General features: G+C 40.3%; 1 protein-coding gene across 7 annotated transcripts in view; it reads left to right on the forward strand.

Moving 5' to 3' along the window:
- Window positions 1–358: 358 nt before the first annotated feature.
- ZBTB38 (zinc finger and BTB domain containing 38) overlaps window positions 359–23,184 on the forward strand; it is a 46,765-nt gene continuing 23,939 nt past the window's right edge. Inside the window, exons 1-5 of one of the 7 annotated variants that reach the window (XM_060242278.1) lie at window positions 359–621; window positions 6,000–6,091; window positions 7,140–7,207; window positions 8,057–8,146; window positions 22,578–22,623. The gene's annotated coding sequence lies outside the window, so the exon portion shown is untranslated. Of the gene's footprint in view, window positions 622–4,032; window positions 4,549–5,999; window positions 6,092–7,139; window positions 7,208–7,580; window positions 8,147–9,547; window positions 9,654–22,577; window positions 22,624–23,184 lie in introns of those variants that run through there. The other 6 variants (XM_060242275.1, XM_060242277.1, XM_060242279.1 and 3 more) reach the window with 6 other exon arrangements.

Raw genomic sequence — 23,184 nt, forward strand, 5'->3', positions numbered from 1 at the left:
GTGGCTGTGGGTATTTGCTGCTTGCAGTTCAGGCACGCACAGCCCCCACTTGTAAAAAGCATTTAAAGGGACCCCAACTGCAAGTGGTGAATTTGCCGCTTGGAATTCAGGCATGATGATCCCCATTTGTAAAGGGACCCTTTAAATGCTTTTTATAAGCAAGGGCCACCGTTGCCTGAACTGCTAGCAGCAAATTTGCCACTTGCAGTTGGGCTGTGTTCCTAACATGATGACATCACTTCTGTGTAATGCCATCATGTTGGGGGATGTCCCCTTTCCCTCCAGGAATACTGCCCCCTCCCCAAGCTCCCCGATGGTGAGGAGACAGGACCTGGCAACCCTACCTACTTTCCTTGCCATTTTCATCAGGAACCTGAGGAAGTGGCAAACAGGTCTGCCAACAACTGCTTCTGTAATCTGTGTCGTTTTCAATTTAACATGGGTTTTTATTTATCTTAAAAGGTTTAGCAAGTAGGGCCTAGGGAGCAAAAGGTCACAGAGGGCAAGCAGGTGATCAAGTTGGTCCTGTATTTCCTGTGGGAGCCTCACCCCCTCAATCAGTCTGGCCTGCAGCAGGGAAGAAAGGCCTGGAGGTGAACTGAGGAAATTGCTAATGTCTTTGTAAGTATCTGATGGTCCAACCAAGAAAAAGCTGCATATTAGAAAGTTCCCTTTTAGGTGATCTTATTAAAGAAAGGTTTGTCAAGCTGTTAGATATTGTTTAAAACACCTTCCCCTCAGTATGGCCTGTAGCAGGAGGGAGAAGGCCTAGAGCTGAACTGAGGGAACCGCTAACTTCTTTGCAGGCCCAAGCCAGAGCAGCAGCAAAGGCCACTGAAGAGCAACTGCAGGAAAAGCAGCCCAGCACTTCTTTAAAATTAACATTTTAGACTTCCTCTTCTCTTTACGCTACTGTGCACTGTTTCCTAGAGTAGACTTTCTTCTGAGTCCCCTTTCTGAAGGTCACTAACAATCCTGTCTTGTCAAATGTTGCTGTGTTCATAGCCATCATGATGCAGTTTTACCTCTTGGGAGAGCCAGTTTGGTGTAGTGGTTAAGTGCGCCGACTCTTATCTGGGAGAACTGGGTTTGATTCCCCACTCCTCTACTTGCTGGAATGGCCTTGGGTCAGCCATAGCTCTGGAAGAGGTTGTCCTTGAAAGGGCAGCTGCTGTGAGAGCCCTCTCCAGCCCCACCCACCTCACAGGGTGTCTGTTGTGAGGGGAGAAGATATAGGAGATTGTAAGCCGCTCTGAGACTCTGATTCAGAGAGACGGGCGGGGTATAAATCTGCAATTCTTATTTTAGTTGTAAAGTTGTTGGGTTTGTGATAAATGTTTTATTACCTTGAAATGTATAAAACCATTTTCCCCCCTTTTGAAGCATTTTCAGATCTGCTGGCCCAGCTCAAGGTTGCTGTATATTGACCTGAATTCCCCCCAGCTCTCCAATTGTAAAAGGAGATTTAGGAGATGGATTTATATGGACAGGATTTTGCTGGGTTACATTTCCACTGGCAAAAACAGCATGTGAGATAAGTTTCCTTTTGGAACCACAGCAAACCTGTGCTTTCAAAGCCCAGTACATGACAACAAATTGCATCAGACACCTGTGTCTCAATTTGTGTCACACATTGTATATTTTGGCCCTAAACAGTTTCATCTATTTTGAGTCTAATCCACCAACCAATCAGGGTTTTTCATAGCTGCCCTAATAACTTCAGTACCTACATTTGTCACCAGGAGGCTCATAAACCTTAAAGAGCAGAGAATAGAGGTTGTGATGAAGTTTGTGCTTCAGGTTATTTTGGCTGCAGAAAAAGTATTTCCTGAGACTGATCTTGCTCTTACACTATCTGCAAGACGTAGTATGTGAAGGACTGTGAATTAGTATGGGTGTTTGCCAAAACTGGTAAATCTAAGCAAGATTCAGTTCAAAGTTTGTCTTGCATGTCTGGGTAATTGCAAATGCAAGAGTGATTAGTCTTCCTATAGTATATGGTACAAACCAGTTTGGTTTTAGTTGTGATATCCAATTGCTCCAAAAAGTAATTCCTTATTGTCCTATATTTCAGAGTGACACATGGGTTATTTGTTATGGAGATAGAGGGAAGGTGGCATGGTTCTGCCCAATCTTGTAAGATCTTGGCTGCTAAGCAGCATCAGTACTTGGATGGGGGAACCACCAAGGAAGACTTTGCAGAGAAAGGCATTGGTAAACTACCTCTGCTTCTCACTGGCCTGAAAAGCCCTTTGCTGAGGTTGCCATAAGTCAGTTGCAATGTTATGGCACTTAGGTATGCATGTGTTCTTGATTCAATGGTTTGGTAAGCAGGTTTTCTTCCTGCTTCCCCAGGGCATTGTGGTATATTTGAGTACCTCCACAGATCCCAGGACTTTCCCAGTTTTTCTCTGATTCTCTCCCTGCCCCCCCCCCCAAAAAAACGTTACTTTGTTGTGAAGTTTTTAGAAAGATTACAGTAATGCCTAGACCGCTGTGGTGTGAAAATTTGGATTTTCCCATCCACATGGCAGATATTTTCCCTGTCACTGCAGTGGCCATTTCTCCCCCATCATCACCAGGGGGCGTTTTTATTATTTTAAAAATCAGCAACTGGATATCTTTAGAGTAACAGTGTAACAATCTGTGTATCAGTATCTCTGGATTATCAGTTTTCATCTTTAAAAATGCTCTAGCCCGGGGCAGTCAAACTTGCTTCACGTAGGTGTTAAATAAATGTCAGATGTTTGAGAGCTGCAAGACAGGAAGGAAAGCAGATAAATGGAGGGAGGGGTGGAAAAAAGCAATTTTAACTTTAAATGCATTCTCCAAGCTGCTGGCTTGGCTTGAAGAAATTATTTAAAGAGACAAATGCCTTCTCCAAACTGGCTGATGGGGTGGTGGAGGCTTCGAGAGCCACACAATATGCGTGAAAGAGCCACATGTGGCTCCTGAGCTGCAGTTTGGCCACCCCTGCTCTAGCCCCTTTTCTTGCAGAGATATGAGAGCAAAGGCATATCTCTATAATGAAAGGGACTAGAGAGAGAGATCCTAGTACACAGAGTTTATAACATTATAATGATATTTAATTGAAAGTTTTTTTGGAAAAAAAATGTAAAAGCTCCAGTGGTCTGGGGGAGGAGGATAGCTGCTGTCACAGAACTAGGGTAGGGAAACTGCAGGGAAATCTGTTATGTGGAAGTCCTATTGTTTTTTCATGGTATTAGTAGCTGCTGTAGCAACCAGGATATGGTGCAAGTTGTCCCCATGCAGAAACCATATGTCTTTTTTTTTAATAAGATGCTAGTTGGGGCAACTCAGTAGCTGGATTCTGAGCAGACACATAACAGGTGTGTTGCTGAGCCTGCTTCGGCGGGGAGGGCAGGATATAAATCCAAGAAATAAATAAATAAATAAATTTCTGTAGCTGTCAAATGAGTTTCATCTGTTCTGGTAAAAGCAACATATTTTATACAAGCAGAGCATGCTTGACTTTTTAATGAGTTTATTAATGCTCACCAGCAAGATTATATAATTATTTTCCAGAGCAAAAGGAGTAGAAAGATACCATCATTCATTTCCCTCTGATGATCAAGCAACTAGAAACTTGAACGTAAATGTCTGTTTAATGGTGTAGTGGTTAGAGTATTGGACTAAGTTCTGGGAGACTCAGGTTCAAATTCCCCCTCTACCATGAAAACTGACTGGGTAATCATTGGGGCACTGATTCTTTCAGGCTAACCTTCCTCACAGGTTTGTTATTCTGATGATCAAATGAAGGAGGGGAGAATGACGTTGTAAGTTGCTTTGTGTCCCCATGGTGGAGAAAGTTGGATATAAATATATAAATAAAGGGTGGTATCCTACTTTAAGGTGGAACATGTCATTCCAGCTTAAGGACCCTTCTTCTACCCTGAGGATACCTAACCTTTTTCAGCCTGGGGCACATTAGGAATTTTGAGAGGAGGTGACAAGTGCCATGTCAAAATGGCTTCCACAGGAGACAAAGCTGAACCCAAAATGGCTACCTCAGGAGGCAGAGCCAAACATGACACCTTCCTCCTTAGTTTGCAAAAGAATCACAGAAGGGCAAAATGGTGAAAACCTGGGGAAAAAGAAGGAAAGCCTGAAAGGAGAATGGAACCACAAGCCTAGTTGCTTACCAGTCCTCGATCCTCCAGTGGCTGCAGATGCTGCTAAAGCAGCCATGGAAAATCCTTTCATTTGAACAAGAGCAGCAGTAACAAGCCCTGCATCATCACAGTGCCCTCCCCCAACACTTTCTGAAAAACTTGATGGGTGCCAGGTGAAGTACTTAGTGGGTGCTGTGTTAGGGAACACTGCTGTGGTTTAAAGAGACAAGTGGTTATTCTGGCAGCTAAAAGGCACTGGAGGGAAGATTTCTTTGTTCCCAGTCTATCAAAAAGGAGGCCTTTACTGAAAATCTCAGCTACAGTTGTTCCTTATATTTGGAGGATAGTCATTGGACAAGGATGTATATCGCAACCAAAGTCATGTCCTTGAGATAGGAAAACTACATAAATAGAGGTAAGTGAAATCAGCTGAGGTTCAAAACTGTTAGTGGACACTCATTTATATCTCATTGGTGAGTTGGTAACCATTACCGTAATCTGTAAATAGACTGAACATTGCTGAAGACGTGCAAGACAGTTTTAAAACACACACAATTCAGCCTCCAATTATGTTGTAATTTGAACATAGCACATGCGTATGCTGCTGTGATGTGAATAGACAATAGCAGTGGCATCAATTAACATATCCATATGCCAGCCGTATTTTATTATTCCAGCTTCAAAATCTTCACTCATTCAATCTGTTGGGAGTTTTCTCATTGGCCTGTAGAGTATATTCCATAGTTTTAAAAAATTAAGTGACTATAACTGCAGTAGTTCTGCTGCTGTGAAGACAGGTCCAGGAAAACACTTATTTTGTCATGTCTGGTGCCCATATCTGTTTGTAAACCTAGCCTCAGTTGTTTCTGGATTGCTTCCACTGCTGTTTGATTTGTGTCATGTCTTGAGGGGGGGGAAGAATGATGCATATTTTAAAAAGCTGATTTTTTTTTAGACATTGTGATTTTTAAGCTTTAAACCTGATGATAACACATATTGAAACAAAAAAAACTTAAAGACAGAGAAATTATTTGCTTAGAAAGTAGTTTATTCATGTTTAAAAAGCAGCTACCTGAGAATGAAGAAAATTCAAATCCATATAATAGAAAAAGGTTTAGGAAAAAAAATCTGAATAACAGTTTTTAGTTATTTAACAGGTTACACTTTTTTAAACCCACTGAAGTTAGTGAGCTTAGAAGAGTATAACTCTGGTTAGGGTTGCACTTTAAATGTTTTCCCTTAATTTGCGATATAGATCACAAATCATGCCTACTGATACATAATTCATGAGTCAATTTGTTGAGCATGCAACCATCTTTATTGTTTAGAATTCCTTTTAGAAGATAGGAATTTGTACCAGTAATACATTTGCTCATTAATTTTATTACCATTCAGTGTCATATGTACATATTGGTGCTGGATGTATATAGATTTAATACATAAACTCATTGGAAATACACAAAAGGTTTTGCAAAATTTCCTCAGGTTCTCAGTTTGTTCCATAATGGCAGAAGCAAGAGGGCATAGAAAAGTACAAGCTAAAAATTACAGATTCCAGCTGGATATAGCTTTGAGATGTTTGCTTCTTTAACTAGCACTTCAGCGTTAAGGGACTGCAGCATCAGCCACACCAAGCTGTTTTAATTCCTCCCCTCTTTTCCTCCTCAGGGAAATGCTGGCATTGAACACAAAGAAAGATATTTTCACATTCTAAGTGTTTTTTTAAAAAAATGTTAATGAATTTCATTTGAATTTTTCTTTGTCTTAAATATTAAATGCAGTTTAAACTTCTTTAGGAAAATGGAAGACAACTCTTTTCAACAACTGCTGTTATATATATATATATGTATGTTTAAATTCTCACAGCCTCTGTAGAGAATTTTGCCAGTTTCATTTGCGCAGTGGAAACAAGATAACGCCTTATTAATCTCCAAAGCAAGAGGAATGGCAATTTGGAGGTGATGTATTTGCTTTTGGTGATATTTAATTTCAGTTTAATTCATTTGGATTTGGATCATTAAAATGGACAGAGCTGGAGACTCCAGCCTGGAGTGCCTGCATTGACCTCTATGATGTCAGAATGTCACTGTGCAACGGTAACTAAGAAAAGCCTCTGAGGAGAGATAAAATAGAAAAAAAAACAAAGGAGCATTGCCTCCCCCTCCCTTAACATAAGATGTGTGCATACAGTGCATTGCAATTTAGAGAAGATACTGTGGTAGAGTCTGTGCTTTCCATCTGATCACTCAATCCTCATTTCGCTTCCTTGCTTACACTGTGAGTATATGTGCGCATGTATGCTACTTAAGTCGTCTTAGCATTATTTAGGTCACTATGCTTAAAAGTAGCCTTTACAGTCTTTCACTGCTTAAAGCTCAGAGCAATGCAGAAGATAGTGACACAATTTTTTTTTTTCTAAGAAGCTCTCCATCTTTATGCGCTCTTAAGGATGGCTGAGCATTTTGTAATGCAATCTCTACAGCAAAATAGCTTCCGCTTATGCCTGGCAGATATATTTAGCTCTTAACCTTCCTTGTGGTTAGCAGGGTGCAACACAGACGCAGGGACAGCTGATTGTACAGCTAGCCCCCATGTGCTTGTGATTTCTGATAATCCAGTGCAGAATATTTCAGCTACACAGTGTTATTTTTTTACATGCTTAACAATAAAAACAAGCAAAATACACAGGTTAAAGGAAATAAGAAAGCACAGCAAACAGACATACATTTAGGACCTAATACATACCATGTGAATGAAATCTTTCAGTCAAGCAAGAAGCTGTAACTGCTGATGTTCTGTCCAGTTCCTTCCTCCAGCAAGAGAGAGGAGTCTTCTTTTCTCAATAGAGGGAGACTGCCATTTTGCAGGCAGGTTTTGGCTACAGAATCTGAAACATTTTAAGATGGTATCGTTGAACATGGAGCTTCGCTGAACAGTGCATAGTAACGATTCATCCTGCATCATCAGATGATTACAATTTTTCCCCCTTTGTTCCCTCCCACCTAGTTGTTCTAAGACTCCGGTAGCAGATTTGCAATGTCACTTGACAACATTAATCAGATACTGCATTTAAGGTGAGCTGTCCCTTGCCTTTTTCCCCCTTACCAGATCTGTTCTGCTGCAGTGTGCATTATACTGCTGCAAGTCTTAAAATGGCAGGCAGGATTAATGTTGCTTCAGCTGCGTGCATGCTGTGGACACAGCATTCATTATGCCATGCCTAGTGTTTCTAATGGGAGCATGTAAATGGTCTGTGTGCCATCTCGTGCAGTAGGGAAAATGTGGCGTTTCCTGATGGTCATTGCCACTTAAGCCAGCCACCTTGTAGACTTCATTTTCTGCATACTGAATTGCCACTTTGCTGTTGCATTCTACAGCCAGTGTTACCTCTTATTTTTAATTGATTTTTTTTTATTAAAAAAAAACTGAACTGGACTTTCCAGTGGTGTCACTCTTATTCATCTTGCTTTTGACTGCTATTTAAATAATGTATGTTGTATTGTTAATTAATGGCAATATCGAATTAAACCCCCCTGAAACGAACATATTTATTATGCAGGCACATCCAATCTATTTTTAACTCTTACGCAGTCCGTGCACGTTGTGTAATGGGCTTTGGTTGCTGAGTTTTTCTTTTCAGTAAGGGGGTAGCGTTAGGCTGATTTTCAGCAGATGTGACAAGTGGCCCTTGCAGTGGTCAGCTTCAAGCTTTGAACCCTTCCTTGGAAGAAAAGAAGGGGGGGCAGGAAGCCCTTGCCGCTGCAGCTTTTTTTTTTAAAAAAACCCCACCTTAGATGAGGACATCTCCCCCCCCCCCCCCCATTCCCTCCTGTTCTTGCCATTGATAAGTTCAGCTATTCTGATACAGTCTCTTCAAGCAAGCAGCTTTTGAATACAGCTTTCATCTATTTATTTATTTTTAGAAGACCAAGATTTCAATGACTTTCCAACGCTTTGTATAAAAATGGTTGGGTGCATTGTCATTCTAAAACATCATTAAGACATATTTACAGGTAGGTGAAGACTTGCATGTTTTACCGATTCTCATTGTATGCCGCAAGGTTTATGAAATAGTGGATATCTTTTCAGAATATATTAAATAACTTTTTGGTTGGTTTTTTGTTGTTGTTGACAGGATGTGATGCCAGCTCCTCTAACTTTAGCTTGGCTCAACAGTGGATTATGGCTGTTTAAAAACATACTGAAAATGGAACTATTGTGTCTGCTAGAATAATCAGGGCGTGGCACCGCTTATGTAATAAAAGGGTTTTTTTAAAAAAAAACAACATATCCTGGAAGATTTTGAAGTTGAATACAAAAATAATTAGACTGTTTGCTGGGGTGTAAAACTACAAGGTACAAACATAAGAATAATTTTAAAAAATATTAAAATTGTGTGAAAGAAGCGGTCTTTGGTGTTTCCTGTTGAAATAATGTAGCATTAATTGTACTCATATAAGAATGTTTATATTAGATAAGAAAGTATGCTATTGCCTTTTGGTCTTTTAAAGGGTATTTCTAACACAGACATATCTAAAAACACCCCTGTCATTTTGAATATGAATTAGGATTTGGCTTATTTGAATTTAGTTAAATTAAAATGAAGCATGATAGACAAAATCTCATTATGAGTTTTTTGAAATCCTTACTGTATGAGCATGGAATATATTTTAACATATATGTGCTTCACATTAACACTGGGCCAAAACCTGTTTCCTTGGCAACCAAATCCTGTTAATGGGGGCAACGGCAGATATTCAAAGGTAGTTGTTATTGTTTAATTCCACAATGCAAATGGTGATCTCATCTTACATTTCTGGGCGGCTGAAGTTTCTTAAATGATAGGAGGTTTCAGCACTGCATATAACAACAGGATCTCCTGTCCTCTTCAACTGATTATTGAAAAAATGCAACTGTATGTTTTTAAAAGTAACCCCCCACAATTGTTCAGTGTGACATGTATGTGTATTTACAGTAGTAATTCCATATCAGTACAATAGAAATATACCTCAAGTTATAGACATATTAAAATAGTAAATGTTTAAACCCTTCAGTGATTCACATAATCCTTAAGGTTTATCAATATGTACACCTTCTAAAATGACAGGGTGGGGGGGAGATGATCCGATTTGCGGTTTACTGTAGCACTGATGGAAGGTATCAGATTATTATGAAAGGTGTTCATGTAAATTGTTTAATGGAAAGCAGCTCACATCACATGTCTAATAGAATCTGTAAAAATTAAACCCAAAGGTAAAATATATTATCTTAGTCTGCAGTGTCGCTACACATTTCACACAGTTTATTTAGGGGGTCTTACTCTCTGACTACAGTAAGTGTCATTACAAAGATGTTTCTCAGCAAGGCAGCCATTTTTGTTTCATGTCCTTGACTATACAACTGGTAGGAAGATGGTGTGTCGGTCGCGATCAGCAGCAAAAGCACAGGCTCGAAGGAGATATTAAAAGTATAATTCTGTTGACCAGTTATATTACTGCAAGTAGCAAAGCGATTTTTCAGGTACAATGTTAATTTGTACTTATTTCTAAAAATCACTAGTACAGTAAACTTCCAATAAGTATTTCTGTTTTAGAGAATTACCAATAAGTTATTTTAGAATGACTTCTTAATTCATGACAATCACGAATGCAGTACGATCAAGCTTTCCTTTCTATTTTCTTTTCAAGTTTCTTTAAAAACGAGTTGTTTCAAATGGTATTTTAACTGTCCTGTTCATTATACTGTAGATTTCATTCTTCACAGTTGAATAATTTTGATGGGGAATTTTTTTTAAGTGCCTTTTGAGCATCAGTTCTCAGTGACATCATTAATGTTATCTATTTCAGTCATGGAATTTTATGGTTTAAAAAAATGGCTTGTTGCCAAGTTTAAGTTGCCTTGTAATAGTACTGTGTGTGTTAATTCTTCTTTTTAAACAAAATTGCTATAGGCTAAAATAACCATCTATAAAACAGTTGTTCTTATATTCCCCTTTCCTACATCACCATATTTCAGTGTAGATGGTTTTTGATCTTTATTTTATTTCAGATTAAGAGGACATTTTCCTTTCTCAGATCATTGGTTTCCTACCATATTTAGGAAAAATGTATCTGTAATTTGCAGACACCTATTGTACTTACATTGTAAGTTATTTTACTTATTTCTGAGATTTATATATTGATGGCCCCCAGTTTGAATACTTCTTTGCTGTTCACAGCAAAAGCAATATACGCTCTGTCTTATTTATATTTTTGGAAGTGATGTGAATCAGAGAACTGCAGGTTTTCATCTGAGCCATCTAGCATCTATCTACCTTTCTTGGACTTTTTTCATACTAAAAAGAATTACTTTGGATGGCCATGTAAATTCATTTGTTCTTTCCAAATCGTCATTGGAATACAGAGGTTGCTTTGGATTGTCCAGTGGAACACGCTGGTTGTTTACGAATCCTTCCACAAATGGGCAAAAGCAAAAGGTATTAGCCTTATAAATAAGTAAAATGCATTGAGAAGACCAAGGAAAGCAGAATAAGTATCTTTATGAAAAAGGAGTTTCACAACTGTGTGATGCTTATAGTCCAGTTTTTCTCTACTACTCACTCAGCATTTATATATTGCTGTTCCATGCTGAACATTTTTCCAGTAGTCCATATCCTGCAAAGTACACCAGTACTACCGTATTTCCCCAGTATTACAGAATAAGGCACTATGGTTAATGGTTCTTGCACTACTGATGCTTGCTTTAATGTATTCCAGTGGCCCTTCAATTTGAACTCCATGCATTCACTGACAAATCCCTGATATATAACACCCAGATTTGGTTAATTGCTCCATTATATAAAAGCTTCTTGAACCAGCTTTTGGGAGCAGAATACAATTTTTGATTGTTGGGCATCTGCTAATAACATTAAGAACATAAGAGAAGCAATGTTAGATCAGGCCAATGGCCCATCCAGTCCAACACTCTGTGTCACACAGTGGCCAAAAAAAATTATATACACACACATATACACACTGTGGCTAATAGCCACTGATGGACCTCTGCTCCATATTTTTATCTAACCCCCTCTTGAAGGTGGCTATGCTTGTGGCCGCCACCACCTCCTGTGGCAGTGAATTCCACATGTTAATCACCCTTTGAGTGAAGAAGTACTTCCTTTTATCCGTTTTAACCTGTCTGCTCAGCAATTTCATCAAATGCCCACGAGTTCTTGTATTGTGAGAAAGGGAGAAAAGTACTTCTTTCTCTGCTTTCTCCATCCCATATCTTGTAAACCTCTATCATGTCACCCCACAGTCGACGTTTCTCCAAGCTAAAGAGCCCCAAGCGTTTCAACCTTTCTTCATAGGGAAAGTGCTCCAGCCCTTTAATCATTCTAGTTGCCCTTTTCTGGACTTTCTCCAATGCTATAATATCCTTTTTGAGGTGCGGCGACCAGAACTGTACACAGTACTCCAAATGAGACCGCACCATCGATTTATACAGGGGCATTATGATACTGGCTGATTTGTTTTCAATTCCCTTCCTAATAATTCCCAGCATGGAGTTGGCCTTTTTTATTGCAAACGCACACTGTCTTGACATTTTCAGTGAATTATCTACCACGACCCCAAGATCTCTCTCATGGTCAGTCTCTGCCAGTTCACACCCCATCAACTTGTATTTGTAGCTGGGATTCTTGGCCCCAATGTGCATCACTTTGCACTTGGCCACATTGAACCGCATCTGCCACGTTGACGCCCACTCACCCAGCCTCAACCGATCCCTTTGGAGTTCCTCACAATCCTCTCTGGTTCTCACCACCCTGAACAATTTAGTGTCATCCACAAATTTCAGATTGATTCAGTAGTTTAAGTGGGAAAAATCTGGATGGGAATGGACAAGGTGCAGATCAGTGCAAAACTAACACAAGACTAGTTTATTCCACAGGAGAGGACAAATTATGTGCATGGAAATGTACTGAAAGAAGACATAACTTTATAGCTATCAGGGCTTTTTTTGTAGCAGAAATCCTTTGTATATTAGGCTACACCCCACTTATAATAGCCAATCCTCCAAGAGTTTACAGTAGGCCCTGTAAAAAGAGCCCTGTAAGCTCTTGGAAGATTGGCTACATTGGAGTGTGTGTGGTATAGCCTAATATGCAAAGGAGTTTCTGCTACAAAAAAAGCCCTGGCTAAAATTATACAACATAAGGTCATCTGCTGCTTCCTTTTCTTCTATTCTGCTTACCTCCTTTGTCCTGCAACTATCCTCTGAATGAATTTGTATACAAAGGCTGGCAGAACAGGTGAGCTGGTCACAAACCAATGCATAGAAATGAATGTCAACAAAATGGAGGCTGAAAGGTTACGGCATCTATGAAAATATTCTCCAAAGGACTTCTTGCCTCACAACTATTACCCACCCCTCTTTCCTCATTGCTGTAGTAGTGGCCAGCTGACCATGATCGATGGTCTGACCTGCTGTTTGCAGAAATCAACAGGGAAAGCTTTTGTCTTGAGACAAAATCAGCTAGCACTGTCTAACCTATAAAACTGCTTGTAAAGAAATTCATTTTCTCCTGAGTGGTTGGCAAGGAGCAAAGCCTCCACTTTGCATTTTGACGGGATTTTTTTCTCTGGGCAGAGAAAGTCAGTTCGTTTGTACCTCAGCCCACCTTGGTACAAATTTTAATAAGTCTTATATTTTATTATTTATTTTTCATACTTATATCCCGCCCTCTCCACCGAGGCAGGCTCAGGGCGGCTAACAACATTTTAACATCAAACAACAAAGGGATGGTCAAGCCTCTCCCTTCTCCCCCACCCTTCAGGCAGGGAACTGAGGTTTTGGAGGAATAGAATTCTAGAGTGTCTCCAGGAACAAGCTTCCTGAAAATCTACAGGAAACACCTCTTTGACCTGATGTGACTTGGTCAGGGGTGGGATGTAGGGAGAGGAGATAAAAACTCTTTGTCACAGGAAGGAACTCTTTTATCTTGGGGACGATGCATTCTAGCTTTCCCAACCCTCCCGCTCTGGCGGGGGATGCCAGGATTTCCACCCTCTTCCCCCGCTCCCCCAAAAAACGGAAATGGGAGGAGGGGAAATGGCGGGCACCCCATCCCAGAGCGGGCGACGCTGCCACGCTGCTGCCACCCCCTCCCTCCCCGCAGCTGCTCCTCTGAGATGGGCCCAGGCTGAGCCCATCTCGGAGGAGCAGCCAAACCAGAGAAGGGGAGGGTGGAGGCGGGCCAGGAGCATGGCGAGCCGCGAATCCGGGCCCTTCTAGGACCCGGACTCGCGGCTCGCCACGCTCCTGGCCCGCCTCCACCCCCCCATTCCAACCCAGAGGCGGAGCGCGCGACGCTGCCGCGCCGCCGCCCCCCCCCCCCCCCGGCAGCTGCTCCTTCGAGATGGGCCCAGCCTGAGCCCATCTCGGAGGAGCAGCCACGGCAGCGCAGCGACGCTCCCCGGCGCCGTTTCCCCCCCTCCCCCTAGCTCCACCCCAGTGTCTCCTGGCTCCACCCCCAGAGTCCCCAGATATTTTAAAAATGGGACTTGGCAACCCTAATGCATTCATGAGAACTCTTAGCTGAGGACTGCAAGCAGGTAGCCATTAATCATGTACTCACCTGGGAGAGTTGGAGCAAACTTCAAGGTAATAGCACTGTAGAGATCGGGAACATCTAAGCTAAAGAGCCTGTCCTATATTTTACTGTCTGATCGGGTATGTATAGAGACAGGAACAGAGGATTTGCATTTTTGTCTATTCTTTTGGATTCCTTGCTCAGTCTGGTTCTGTGCTAAAAGTATGCTTGTAAACATTTTATTTTAATGAATTCTTGATAACTTTTGATGCGGAGAGTGGTTCTCTGTACCATAGACTTCCACCGTCTTGGATGTACATTGTAAAAGAAATGCCAAGGAAAAGACAGGCAGTTGGCAAGTGACTATTCCTCCAGGGGCGCCAGTGGGAGGTACGGAAACAAGGCCTCAGAACTTGGAATGAAAGCTGGAAGTCCTGCCATTCTCAGTGGGCAATTCCTTACAAAAGGGCAGGTGGTGGTGGAAAGCTACCCTGAGAGAGAAAGAAAAGCCCCTCCAGGTTGTAGAAACACCCAGGCGGGCAGGGCAGAATAGGGCCTGCAGGCCAGCTCCACCACACTGCTCTTAAAAACCAAAGCAAGTATGGTGTAGTTCAGAGGTGTCAAACATGTGGTCCAGGGGCCAAATCATGCCCCCAGAGGGCTCCTATCAGGCCCCCAAGCAACGGGCTTTCATCTGCTTCCTTCTCCCTATCTCTTGCTTCTTCCTGCATAATAACTTGCTTTGCAAGGCTTGCTCAATTGCACAGCAGAGCCACTGAGCCAAGCCTTTCTTCCTTCTATTGGCTGAGGCTCCTCCCCCTCCTGGTTCCCTAAGGAAGGAAGGAAAGAGCCAGAGCTTCCTTTGCCAAGTTCCTGGATTCCATGGGAGAAATACAAAGAAAGCACCAACGAGTGCTAATGTTTTAAACGTTTTAATTTTTTAAAACTATATATATTTAATTTGTTTGTGTTCTTTATATATCTCTGCTACCTAATCTTAGATAGGTACACACATGGCCCAGCCCAACATGGCTCAGCCCAACAAGGTCTCATTTATGTCATATCCAGCTCTCATAACAAATGAGTTTGACATCTCTGTGGAGTGTTAGACTAGGATTTGGGAGACCCAGGTTCAGATTCCCCCTGTCCCTCCATCATGGAAGCTTGCTGATCATTCACAACCTCAGCCTAACTTACTTCACAGGGTTGTTGTGAGGATAAAATGGAGAAGAATGATGTAAGCCACTTTGGGTCCCCACTGGGGAGAAAGGCAGGCTATAAATTAAGTACATACATAAAGAAAGCTACAGCAACTGAGCAGTGGAAAAGTCTGTTCTCTTTCATTCCAGAGGTCTCAGCATTCCCATGACTTGGCCTCCTCTTTTGTTTCTGTTGCCCTAACCAAAAATCTCTATGTACCTCAGCTCCCATAACTGTACTCTTCTTCCTTCACTTTATATATTTTTGTTCTGTTACTGTCCTCTGACATGCATGTGCATATACAGACAGACACACTAGTATTCTGCTGTTCCTTACAGAGCTCAGCAACAGATGGCAACAGTACACAAAGCTTTCACTCTCAAAGGAGTTTGTGTGCTGAGGGACATTCAGTGCAGATGGACATGTAGTATAGCTGGTTAACTACAACAAAATGGAAAAACAGGTGCAAATTTTGCCCACACCTCTGAGTACATGAGAGCAGGGAAAACATTGCAAATATAACCTAGCCTGTTGACAGGCTGGGCCACAGATAGATCTGCAAATAATTGCTTTGAGAATTTCCCTTGGGCCACAAATAGACAGGGCACAGTCTACAATAATAGCACAGGCCTTATGTTTTGCAGGCCTGGTTTTAAATGGACAGGGGATGGGTGATGTTCAGTGTGAACGAACCAGGGAAACATTTCTTAGGGTACATTACATTCCACTGTGATCTCTCAGTACAGGTATTTATGAGACAACAAATCTTGGGTAAATCTGTTCAAAATGGGTAATTACCTTTGGTCATAGCAGTTCCTGTAAATATGTTTTTTCTATCAATTACAGCCTCTTTAGATACTATTCGCTGCTAAGCCAATAGAGAGAAGTAGAAATGGTTAATTTCATACATTCCCAGTCTTTTGATCACTCTGATTTGCTAATCTAGTTTATAGCAAAACCACCCCACAAACTGCTAACTTTATAGTTTTGGTATTACAACACTGAATACTGTCTTTTAGGGTGTTTTCGCACTCACGTTTTACTGGCGCCACGACCCTTCTCACGCCGGCGGATCTGCATTGATTTCGCACTAGAAGCGCCGGCGCAGCCCATTGCGCCGGCTACTTCCGTCGCTAAGCCAGCGCAAACGGAAACCGCCAAGAAGCAGGAAAACGTTTGGGCTGCGCCGGCGCTGCGAAATCAATGCAGATCCGCCGGCGTGAGGAGGGTCGTGGCGTCAGTAAAACGTGAGTGCGAAAACACCCTTAGCTAGTAGATCTTCACAAACCACAGAAGAAGAGCTAAAATGAATTTCATTATACTGCTCTTGATTTCTTTGACTGATGCAAGCAAGATAATTGAGTCTAAGGACTTCATCCTGCAGCTCTCTTCCCCTAAGAGAGGATCTTTCAGGGTACAAAGTATTTTGGAGGAAGTCTCTTCTGTTGGTGGAAAGGATCCAACACTTTTAAATGCTAATATGGAAAGGTTTTTTTCTTTGTAAGATAATGCTTCAGTGCCTGTGCCTTGGGGTGAATCTGCAGACTGCTGCTACATAAGAGCTAGAAGGGGACTCCGATTGAATAGACAGCTTCAATCTTTCCTTGCTTCAGTAGCAGGTGACTCTTGTCTCCCTTCCCCATCTCTGAATGGCTGAGTCTCACTGCAGATTGAGATGGAATTTTTGAGCAGCAGTCCTTACAGGTACAGCAAAAGCTGCTTACTGAGTTCCTGTCTGTTTACTGGGAACTAGTGTAGTGAATGGAGGTGTACCAAAAAGACTTGGGCTCAAATCCTCTCTAACATAACTCACAGAACAAAGTAGGAATCCAGTAGAACCTTTAAGACTAACAATGTTTTATTCAAGGTATAACTCACAGAAATGTGGGAAAGCATGAGATAACTTCATTGGTGGGAAAAATGAGATGTAAATGTAGTAATAAAGATAAAGAGACACAATGTTCCCAAAGCACTTGGCCACTTCTTGGAAGGAACTGGTAAATAGTTATGCAATGCAATTATATTAAGTTTCAATTAAGCACTTTTAAAAATCCCTTCACTGTTGCACCACTTTTTAAAATTTTTGAGTAAATTTAATTTTTAAAAAATCCCTTCACTACATAAATTTAAAGTGTGGCTTCAGCTAAACATGCATTTGCTCTTTTGTCAATTGGAATTTCTTAATAATTAAGCAATGTATTGATTAGTTATTTACAAGTAACAGTTTCACTTTAAGCCTGTAGAATGAATTGCTCCAGAAGGCATTCAGTGACTAAAACGTGTCACAAACCACTAATCTGATTCTAAACTCATTCATTTCAGGTTTGTCGTTCACATTTCTCAATCTGTCAAAGGCACAAAACTTGATAATAGAATTGTAGAGTTACTTTTACTTAGCTTGTGTATAAGTCCTTCTGCTGCTAAAGATTGCTAGGATTTTGTCTTGAGTCTCAGTGAGAAAGGTGAGCTATAAATGAAATAAATAAAATCTGCTATCATAGACCAAGATAGGACAGCAACCATTATGTCAAGGCCAAGGATTTAATCTCAATTTTGAGGTGGGGGAGTAGAATTGGGAATAACTGCCCCTCTGCTACCTAGTGCAATGTTGTACTTCACAAGTATAAGACAGAGGGACTCCTGGGGGGAAGAGTCTCTTCCCCCTCCCCTTTCTTGTTGAGCTTGGGTACAGCTCCTAGGATCTCTGACAACCACCAATGTAAGGTGCAGTTTACTTTGGGGGGAATTAACTGCAGCCATGTATTTTTTTTTAAGATTTCAGATTTTTGGGTGACTCACCTAAGTGTGCAGGAAAATCTGTTTTGTGTAAGTGTGGCCCCGATCCACAGACTTGGTATCTGCAAGAATAGATATATAGATATCTGGCCTGTATTAATCCATGATGTTATCAAGATAGACAGCAGGTGAATGTTACTTTCCAGCATGATTACTACCAGATTTTGAGAGACTTGAGTAAATGACAAATACTGAAAATTTACTTTGAATTTAGAAACCTTTGGCATCTCTAATTGCCATATACAAAACTGTCTTTGTCTTAGGCAGCTTGGCTGACTGCAGAAAAGGAATACTGATAGCAGTCTTCAAGAAATAACTTTGATGACAGTCTCAGGTTTTAATTGTTTTTAATTCTAAGTTTTATCAGATATTATGAAATTATATCAAGCTAGAGCATTGTGGAGTCGGTGGGAGAGCTATTATTAAAAAAAAAACAATGATCATAAGTAGCCATTTGAGTTCTTATTTAGAATTAGTATTGCCCATACCATATTCCTTTGGCAATCATGTAGCAATAAAGAAGAAATTAATAATGCTGCAGATGTGTTCTTGGGCATACATTAGCCTGCAGAATGAGTTTCTATAGCATGGGCTCATGATTGGGGAAAATGATGGTTATGAGAAAGTACCAAGAGGGGATTTTAAATTCTCAGAGGAATTGGAACTACAGATTTATTAAACAAAAAATACATTAAGCTTGCTCAAGGCCTTGACCATAGAACATACTGAGTTCTTATTTCACCCCCTGAACACAAAGATACTTGTTTGCCGTTTATCAGCTTTGCTAGAATGTCTTTTCGTATTACTGCTTACTATTGATACATGAGTCTACCCCTTACCAAACTGTCAGAATGTCTTTCTGTATTTGTAGGAATAAGCAGATGTATTAAGTGTTATCCCATGCTAACATTATGCATCTGGATAGGATAGCATGGGATGACATTTTGTTCCCCTCCCCCCCAATTTTGATCATCCCTTCTTATGAGTGGCTCAGGTATTCCTTCAATTCTGTAACCAAACCAAAATGATAAAATACATTTATAACAATGTGACAAACAACTTCCTACATACCATACTACTCTGCACTGCACTACAATACACTATGATAAACCCCATGTATACTTATAGCTGGCCACTGCCAGATGATAAAGGAAAAAATGGCACACATTTGGTAACCATTATTTTTTCATTTAAATTGCTTTTATTTGTGTTTTTTAAGTATATAACAACTTTCAGAATGGACAGATTAAATAATGAACAAATGGAGATGGGACATGGCAGAACATAATAAAGATTTTATAAAGGATGTACTGGAAAGTAAATTCTTGCAGTACTATTTGGTAGGATTCAAAGGTGTGTGAGTGGAGTGAAGCTTGTGGAATAGGACATTCTTGCATTCAAGGGCACTGAAGAGGAGACTGGGGATACAAAATTCCCAGCGCCCAAGTAAGCTTGAGCACCCACTAAAGCTAGAACCATCGTTTTAGAGTTTCAGATGGTTGCTTTAGGTGCAGTTCTGCACTACAGCCAGTAGGGGCACAAGCAAGGCAGAGAAAAATGTGTTTATGGCTGCAAACGTTTTAAGCTATGAGGTTGAGGAAAATGTTTCTCTGTCATCAGTCAGTCAATATCTTCACTGGCATAAATTAAAATCAAACAAAGCCCTATATGGCGTGGGACCTGCCTACCTTCAGGACCACCTCTCCTCATATGTGCCCCAGAGAGCACTCAGTTTGGGGTCTCAAAACCTCCTTAAGATCCCCGGACTGAAAGAGGCTTGACTGTCCAGCGCCAGAGCGTTTTCAGTAATGGCCCCTGCTTTGTGGAAACATCAGGGCCCTGAGGGACCTGCCATAGTTCCACAGGGCCTGTAAAACCAAATTATTTAAACTCACTTAATGGTTGAAGGGAGGTAGCTATTACTCCACAGCACCAATAATCCCACTGAATTATTATAACTGAAACAAGAACATCAGAGAAATTAGAAATGCACATCTTGGTTTTAGGATTGTAAATTGTATGAATGATTTTATTGTGTATTTTGTTTTTAATATTTATATGGTTTAATTTGTTGTTGTTAGCCACCCTGAGCTCGTCAGGGGAAGGTGGGATATAAATTTGATAAAATAAAAATAAATATTAAAATATACAGAGTACAAACAAAAAACAGTCATCGCTCCAAAACTTTAATCTTATATTCCCTGATTCTCATAGCAATCAGAAAAAACCTCACTGTTGAGAGGGTGATATGGGAACACTGATCTGATAAAAGAAGAGAAACAAGTCTTACTTCTGGGAGGCTATGCTTGTTACACAAAATAGGGCTAATAACATCCCGTATTTGGATGTAAAATTCACATAAAAGCAAAATATAAGCAATCAATTCTGGTTCCCTACTGTTGCATGGGCAGTTTCTTTTGGTGCAAGGCAAATTCACAAATCTCCCATAGAGAACTGCTGATGGGAAGACATTAAATTGTGTGAATATAAAAGCATGACGTAGTTGTGGGGTGTAAACTAGGCTGCTGAAAGCCCCTGTCTCGATGTCATAGTAAACTGCAGAGGGGAACAAGTTTTACCTGCAAGAGACCAAAGGGTTTGTTTCTCAATGTCAAGGAGCCTCTGTTTCATGGATCTAAATACTTGAAGCTCATCTAACATAAAAAGAGAGTCCAGGTATATCAATGACTATTTTCCTCAAGATTAAGTGGAACCAGTGAGATGAAAAGGAATCCGACAGCCACAGAGAGATGTAACTACTAGGCCTTGTCCTGTATTTGAGGCATAACCAAAATTTCAGTTTGAGAGTCCAATGCTAGTTGCCAGAAGACCCTGCCCTGTCTCCAGGCACATGGCTGCATAACCTACACAGTTTGGGAGGGACCCCAAGGATACATCCCAAAACTATAGCCTCAACATGTGAATTAAATGAATTGATCCAGATAGGGATACCACAAAGTAATTGGGATACAGCTTTAGCATTGAAAACTTTCATGGCTGCAGGGACAAATTGGTCATACACATTAAGGAAAACTCTCCAGCAATTGTGGACAGACTACTTTTGGCCAATTGTAATGCTTGTTTCTTCTGGGTTGTCCAGCTGTTATACTGGAAGACAACTCCAAGAATTTAAAATATTTAATTTGCTCGATTAAGTTGCAATTAATGTACCAATTAAAACACCTCCAAGACTTCAAAAACACCAGAATTTTTGATTTTTCCAAGTTAGCAACAGGTTGGTCTCACAATAATATGTAAATGTAAGTAGGAGGCGGTTGAGACCTTTGTGAGTGCAGGATAATACAACCATCTCACCTGCATACAATAATAAAGGGACCGCTTGAGAGCCAAGTTTAGGAAAGTGGCCATCAACTGCATGTAAGGTAGATTCTATGTCATTCAAAAATAGATTGAATAAATAGGGAGCCAAGATGCTTAATGCCACAATTCATGGGGATCTTAGATGTTAACAGACCTGAATTCCTGTATCTAATTTGCCAGCTGGTGGAAGAATATCATTTCCAAATAAAAAATAGCCATTTTTCCATTCCCATCATGTGCATATTTCCCTATCATAATCCCTAAGATAATTCCCTAAAATAATCAATCAACCTGATATACCTGCATTTTCTCCCATCTAATTCTTCTGTGTTTTTCTCTCCCCTCCCTTTCCAGCCTTATTCCTTCTCATCCCTACCCTGACTGGAGAATCAAAACATATGTAGTAGTAGAACAGAAAACCTCTGTGTCAAGTAAATGTTTGCCAAGAATCTATCCAAGTAATGAAAGGGCCATTTTCCTCACAGACTTTACCTGCACTGTGATCTGTATTGATCTATATTGGAGGCTATAAATATGGAATAGTGGATGCCTAGCTGAATGCCTTAGTGTCAGTTTATATCACATCCTGAGTTACTAATTCATTGAATAAACTACTTTGAGGTGACATCAAGTGGTTTAAAAGGTTTTAAAAGGGGATTAGACAGATTCGTGGGTGTGGAAAGGTCCATGAGTGGCCATTAGCTGTGATAACCAAATAGAATCTCCATGTTCATGGGTAGTATACTCTTGAATGCCAGTAGGGGAGGCAACTTTTGGGGGTGTCTATTGCCTTTATTCCCTGCCATCTATATCTTGACATTTCCAGCATTTTCCTTTGTAAGTTTTGTCTACTTTTTCAATATCCTTTGGAGCAATAAACCATCTGGAAAACATTTTATAATGGCTGGCTGTGAGCTTAATTTCTGAGAGCCAGTTTGGTGCAGTGGTTAAGTGTGTGGACTCTTATCTGGCAGAGCCTGGTTTGATTCCCCACTCCTCCGCTTGCAGCTGCTGGAATGCCCTTGGGTTAGCCATAGCTATCACAGGAGTTGTCCTTGAAAGGGCAGCTGCTGTGAGAGCCCTCTCAGGACCACTCACTTCACAGGGTGTCTGTTGTGGGGCGAGAAGATAAAGAAGATTGTAAGCTGCTCTGAGTCTCTGATTCAGAGAGAAGGGCGGGGTATAAATCTGTAATTCTTTTTCTTTTAGTTGTAAAGTTGTTGGGTTGTGATAAATGTTTTATTACCTTGAAATGCATCCGTTTAATCATACATTTTTTACTTTTTCTTCTGTTTTTGACTGAAATAATTTATGTATCCATTGTAGTAAGTGATTTTTTTAAATTTTGAACTGTTCAAACTGAGTAATCTATTTTAGAGCTTCACCTTCCATGTTAAAAAACTAATCTTGAAATATATTGTAACCATAGTAATATATAGTAACCATTGAATGTGGATTCCTCATCTCTGATATCTTACTAGGACTTAAGTATCCCCTGAGCATTTACTGTATTGCCATACATTAAGAAACCACTTTTATTTCCTCTATTCTTATAGTGAGAAGTTTCTATTGGGGACATGAGTGAAGAATTTGGAGGATCCAGTAAGTTTTGACATGTAAACCATCTTCTCAAAAGTCCATTACTCCTTTCTTGAGTTATGATCATTTGGGTTGATTTCTTTATCCATAAATGATTATGTAAACCTTCAGCAAGGTCTGCTGATTCAAGTTTTACTATTCCTTGTCTTGGATTATTAATCCAATCTACAATTCAGACCAGACCTGCTGCTTCATAATATAATTTTATATTTGGGACTGCTCATCCTCTCTTTTTCTCATCTTGGAGCATTTTAAACTTACTTTTTCTATATGTATAGATAGCATTTGGAATGGAAAAATTAATTTTCGCAATTTCTTTTTGATTGCTGAAATTCTACCCAGCACAAAATTATTAAATTTTTTCCATCTGGATAAATCTGTATCACCTTCCAATAATTATTTTTGAAAAGATTTCTGTTTTGTCCAGTCACATTTACCTCCAGATATTTAATAGAATCAGTGGCTACTGTGCATTGTAATATCTTCCTGTTGTATTAAGAATTTTATTATAATTTTTATTACTTTCCTGTTGATTTTATATCCTGAAAAGGATCCAAATTTTTC

Source organism: Heteronotia binoei, chromosome 6, assembly GCF_032191835.1.
Source record: "Heteronotia binoei isolate CCM8104 ecotype False Entrance Well chromosome 6, APGP_CSIRO_Hbin_v1, whole genome shotgun sequence".
Lineage (NCBI taxonomy): Eukaryota > Metazoa > Chordata > Lepidosauria > Squamata > Gekkonidae > Heteronotia > Heteronotia binoei.